This window comes from Morus notabilis, unplaced genomic scaffold (assembly GCF_000414095.1).
Source record: "Morus notabilis unplaced genomic scaffold, ASM41409v2 Scaffold78, whole genome shotgun sequence".
In the NCBI taxonomy this organism is placed as follows: Eukaryota; Viridiplantae; Streptophyta; class Magnoliopsida; order Rosales; family Moraceae; genus Morus; species Morus notabilis.
The window spans coordinates 2,815,197-2,821,077 of record NW_010367622.1 but is presented as its reverse complement, the minus strand read 5'-3'; the positions used below and the strand labels follow the sequence as shown (position 1 = coordinate 2,821,077).

Genomic DNA, 5,881 nt, shown 5'->3' with positions numbered 1-5,881 from the left:
GTTTCCATTTAAAGTATGAAATGTCTATTCCTCAAATATATAAATCATCCTCCAAGATTCATTTACACAAAACCCAGAATTTGATCAAATAGGGACTGCTCAAAATTATAAACAAAGTATACATTTAACTCACCAAATTTTTCTCAAAAAACAATTCCTCTTCAATTCTGGGCTGAGTTGAATCTTTCTCCTCCTCAAGCTAGAGTCAAAACATAATTCAATCAATTACTCCCAACCAAACACCCAGCCATTCAAAGATTTTTCCCCAAATAAATCCTTACCTTGAATCCTAGCTTAAACCACCTCTTCACTTCAAAGAATTGCTGTAGCCCTTTGTGGAAGATGGAGATTGAATCAAGGGAAACGCAGAGGAAGAAGGAGAATGAGAATGAGATAGTGGAAGAAACGTGAAATTTTTTTTCTTATTGCCCCCTTAGTCTTGTTAGCCTCTCAACGTGTCTTATGGGAGCATGAGCTTTGTGGCTTGGCTGAACCTTAGTATTGCCACGTGAGTGGATAGCTGGATGTGGTTTTTTTTTTTTTTTTTTTTTTCCCTAATACTGCAATATGACCCCTAAATACGAAAATTCTTACAATCTTGCCCCCCAAAGCCTTGCAATTTAATCCTTAAATTCCTCTGTCATTTCTCTTACAATTCCTTCATACAAAATTAATACAAAAGTTTAAGCCCGGAAATCGGGATGTTACAAATAATGTCCCAATTCTACTTGAAACTCTGCATTTGATTTCTTCTTTGTGTTTATATTTGTTATTACTATGATTACTATTATTTAGAATGGTCTCTGAAAGCTTATTTATACTTGTCTATTATAGAGAAAAAGAGAGAATATCACTGATGTAGGACCAAGATAGATTTAAAAAAGACAGAAAGTATGAGAGAAGAAGAGAAGAATTGAGGGAAGAAGTATAATTTTGCGTGAAGAGAGAACAATAGAGATGAAATCTATATTTAATGAATAATTATCAAGGTCTACAGTGTTTTAACAAATATTAGGTCTATTCATAGATGCGGAAGCTACAAATGGAAATATAAGTCAGTTTTCAGTGTATTATGATTTATGCTTTTTTGACGATTTGTTTTCTTTTGGATTCGTTCTTATCAATCTCTTGTTTGAGCCAAGCCTTTTACGGATCAGAATGACCATGAATATGACGATGATGGCGCTGCAGAAATGGGAGAAAACGTGGAAGATTGGTAAGAATTGCTTCTTTTTTTTTGTGTATGATAAATTGTGTTTTTTGTAAGAAGAAGAAATCATCGAATTGTAGAATAGAAATGTGAAAAACAAATCTTATGTGTCGCTTATAATTTTTTTTATAAGGTTTTGTAATCTCGACAAGGCGTGGATGAATTTATTTGAATTGTGTTGTCCAAAGCTTGTGAATCGGACTCAAAAGTTGATTGGCAACAGAAGTATTTGGGAAGCTCATTTGCATAAGTATTGTCTCTTTGATCATATAAACAAACACTATAATATTATGTTATTCGTAACAACTATTTTTATATCTGATTTCTATATTTTGTTTTGTAAAGAAAAGTTGCCTAGATGAAGCAGAAGAGAGAGCTCTCCTCCCATCTTTTAATGGATGTCTTCGTGAAATAAAAATTCCAGGTAAATAAAGCATTTTTCACCCTTAAATTGTCATTGAAAGTTAGCGTATACGAATAAAGCTCAGTGAAGAAATCAACAACGGTAACAATTTATTGGTATCTTCAATCTTGCCTCATGCGGATTGTATTCTTAGGTATCAAAGGTGGTTGTCATGGTTCAGAGAGTATTAGTGATACACAGTTAATTGTGCATAATGTGAATCGCCTACATTAAAAATGAAATGGTTTTTTTAATAAAGTTGAATTGGCTTATGGCTGATTTTTTATGGGTCCTTGACATTCTTTCGAACATGCAGGAGTATAGTGAAACATATTGGTTGTGAAGATTACATGAAAATTTCTACTAGCAGTGAGTGTGTGTTTGTGTGTGTAAAGAGAGAGAGAATGCATGCAGGTATCAATAGACCTGCCTTTTTTTCCCCCCCTACTCTATAGGAAGTATTAGAAATCCTCTCTATATTGTCGTCAAAAGAAATTTATGCTATGTTTAGTAAGATGGATAGAAAAGAGGAAGGAGAAGTAAAATATCTAGGTGAAGGAAGTAAAATGGTAGAAGGGGATTTTTCCTCGTGTTGTTTGGTAGAAAAGAAAGAAATGTGAAAATGAAATGTCAAATCTAATGCATTTTACCATAATACCCCTATACAAATAAACATATGATGAATGATTTTTTGCAGCAAACAGTAAAGAGAGCTTTTTCCATGGGCAGTGAGTCTTGAAAAAGAAAAAAGAGGGATTGATCTGGATAATTTTGCTTTGTGTCTTGGCTTGAGAGGGACTTTTTAAGTGATCACAATCTTTGTGCTTTCTTTTATAGATTTTGCAAAGATGGGTTGTGGGGGTTTTCAAAAATGAAGAGAAAAGGAAAGTTTTTTTTTTTGGCGGGGGAAGGATATATTGACTAGACCAGGGGTGTTTTTGGAAGGTTTTGGTGGTTTTATGCAATGACTACGAGAATTCCAATGTGGGAAATGGGTTTGTGGGGGTTGTGGTTTTGGAGCTGAGAGTGGTCACGGGAAGTTTACGTGTGCAGGTTGTGAAACGAGGTGTGTCATGTGTGTCGTGTTTTCGAATGTAGATTTGTGTTTGAATTTATTGACGACTTTTTAGTCGATATATCTGAAAAACATTTCATGTGCGAGTATTAAAAATATTCGTGTTATTAGATGGCGTCCTTTCAATTTTAGGATCATTCTCGTTGTGTCTTGTAAATTTAAAAAATTCACCTTGCTTTCTAAACACTAGAAATCATTCTCATTTATTCCTTCCTATAAAATTTTCATTAAAAACAAACTGAAAAAGATCAAAGCACCTCATTTAAACCCTTCTTTTTCTGTATGATTTTATTGTGAAGTAGAAGGTTTTTTTAAAAGTCATCCGGTGTTCCTATGCTGCTTTTTGTACGTCTATATGTGCTGTTTAATTTCAAAGCTTCCTCGAGGGTGGTTTCCCTATCTAGATGTTAAAAATTCAACATTTGTACTTTAACTTGAGACGAGATACTTTAATTTTTGAGCTAGCTTATGGCACGTAGGTTCCAACATGTTATATAGGGATAAAATCATTTTAATACCTTGTGTGATATCGAAACATTTTGTTGGTATCCTATATTTTTAATCTATAAATATATAAGAAATCACAGTTGGTTTACTGTAGCTCCCCACACATTTTACTGTTCAAAGTTTGGTTTACTTATTTTGTCATGTAGTGTATGCTCTCCTCACGTCGTGTTTGGCTCTGTTAAAATATTGCTTTTGTTATGCTTTTAATGAAAAAAAAATTTGTGACTATCTTCTTTTCAATCAGTTTTCTCTCACACACTCTCTCTCTTGATTGATTGATGGTGGAGGTCTGTCTCTTCGGTTGCAAAGAAAAGAGGGAGATTTCAAGAGCAGATGGTAAAAGCTTTACGAGCAAATCCCAAGTTTTCCTCTCCATTTCTAAGCCCCGGTTTCTCTCCTCCATATCTGACTCAAGACATTAAAATTTTTTCTCAAACTGTAACTCTCTCTCCTCCATGTTTGTGAGGATCACTGTTGCCGACGCCGACTTTGTCACTACTGCCGTCAGTGATTCATTACTTTGCCATCTCTTGCCTTTCAAATGTTGTTAGTCTCACTTTCACACACTCTCGTCCATTAATTTGTCTCCATATGTCTTTACAACTTTTCATCTTATTCTATGAATTTACTGTGTTTTTTTTTTCTTTTTTGGGAAAATAAGGTGTTCTTTTTCTCCTTTTTCGACTGCAGGAAGGAAAGCTAGGTTGGATCTAAATGTACCTTAGCCACTGTTTCACTCTTAGGTTCTCAGATATCTCAGTCTGAAATTATCTCCATGTTTGATCCCATAGCTGAAGAAAAAAAAAGATTGGTGTGTGATAAATGAGAAATTTTTTCATGATGATTATGGGTTGTTTTTTTTATTTTATTATATTTTTTTATGAGTACGAACTTCGGTTCGAGTCATTTTTATCGATTCTTAATTTTTTTTATGATTCTATTTTTTTGTTATTATGTTTTTTTTTTTTTTTTGCTAGAAACTTACGTTGTTTTTTCCTTTTTGTACTCTGTTTAGTTCTTCTATTTTCATGGTTGGTGATTTTATTGGAGCATGTCTCATAAATTTGAGTAGTTACAATACGTAGACCTACTGTGATGGTTTTGTTTTGAATGTTGATGGTTTTGGCTGGATATGTTAGATGGGTGAAGCTAACTATTTTTGTTGCATTTCTTTTGGTTGGATGAAACATTCTGCACAACCCACGAATTGGTATTAGATGGCCATAACACATAAAGATGCTTTTCTTGGTTCTGTTTTCTTTTTTTCCCTCTTTTATTTTAATTTTGAAGTTGAAGTGTTATTTGACCTTTTATTGTTGTATTATTTCGGGTACTGAGGAATGAACTGTATTTTGTTTTGACTTATTTTCTGTTCTTCAATTCAGGGTTATTATTATTATTTTTTTATGTTGTTTCTAGATTCTCAGATATTAGTTAGACAAACAATTTATAAACGTAGGTAATGAGAAGAATGAATTGTATTATTCAACCTTTTCAGAGTATACACTTAAATAGGATTACAATAAGGAACGGAAAAAGAAACTAACTAAATTAGCCTATACTGATTTCTTTCTTGATTCCTAGTAGTTGACTAATTCTAATCTTTCCATATTTACATGCTAATTTAATCCCTAACAGTTGGTGCCTTTAATCACCGAATATTTCAACACTCCCCCTTAAGCTGGCTTGTATATGTCTTCTATAGCTAGCTTGCTTATCAACCTGTCAAACTCCTTTTTGTGCAGTCCTTTAGTGAGTATATCAGCAGCTTGTTCCCTAGTCGGAACATATGGTATGCAAATTAGGCCGCTTTCTATTTTCTCTTTGATAAAATATTTGTCCACCTCAATATGCTTAGTTCTGTCGTGGAGAACTGTGTTATGAGCAATTGAGATAGTAGCTTTATTGTCGCAATAGACCCTTATAGGTAAACTAGGATAAATCTTCAAGTCCTCAAGGAGTCTCTTTATCCAAATTACTTCACAAATTCCATGAGCCAGTGACCTGAATTCTGCTTCTGCGCTACTTCTTGCAACTACACTGTTTTTTGCTTCGCCAAGTAACAAGGTTTCCCCCAACAAATGTACAATAGCCTGAAGTTGATCGTCTATCAGTCGTGCTTCCTGCCCAATTTGCATCGGTATAAACTTCAATCTGTGAATGTCCACGATTTTTAAATAGCAAACCTTTTCCTGGAGTCCCCTTTAGGTATCTTAAAATTCTATAGATAGAGTTGAAGTGTTCCTGCCCTAGTGAGTGCATGAATTGGCTCACCATACTTACTGCAAATGCAATGTCTGGACGTGTGTGTGATACGTAGATGAGTTTTTCCACCAGTCGTTGGTATTTTTCTCTGTCGATTACTTCCTCGGGTTTAGCAGCTTCAAGTCTTAAGTTGGCATCGATTGGAGTTTCAGCAGTCTTGCAGCTAAGAAGTCTTGTTTCTCCGAGTAGGTCAAGGATATATTTTCGCTTGTTTACAAATATACCCTCTTTAGATCGGGCAAACTCCATTTCGAGAAAATACTTTAGTGCTCCAATATCTTTGATTTCGAAGTTGTTAGCAAGTTTCTTCTTCAACCCTGCTAGTTCTTCTATATCATCTCCTGTCATGATTATATCATCCACATAAACAATTAAAATAGATAGTTTGCCCTTTTCAGTATGTTTATAAAACATGGTGTGA

At 34.3% G+C, this 5,881-nt stretch overlaps 1 long non-coding RNA gene across 1 annotated transcript; it reads left to right on the top strand.

The window, feature by feature from the left end:
* Positions 1–1,555: 1,555 nt before the first annotated feature.
* Positions 1,556–4,094, top strand: LOC112094482. Its single transcript, XR_002903557.1, has 3 exons — positions 1,556–1,634; positions 3,440–3,698; positions 3,886–4,094. It is a non-coding gene; the product is annotated as an uncharacterized LOC112094482 (long non-coding RNA).
* The last annotated feature ends 1,787 nt before the right edge of the window (positions 4,095–5,881 follow it).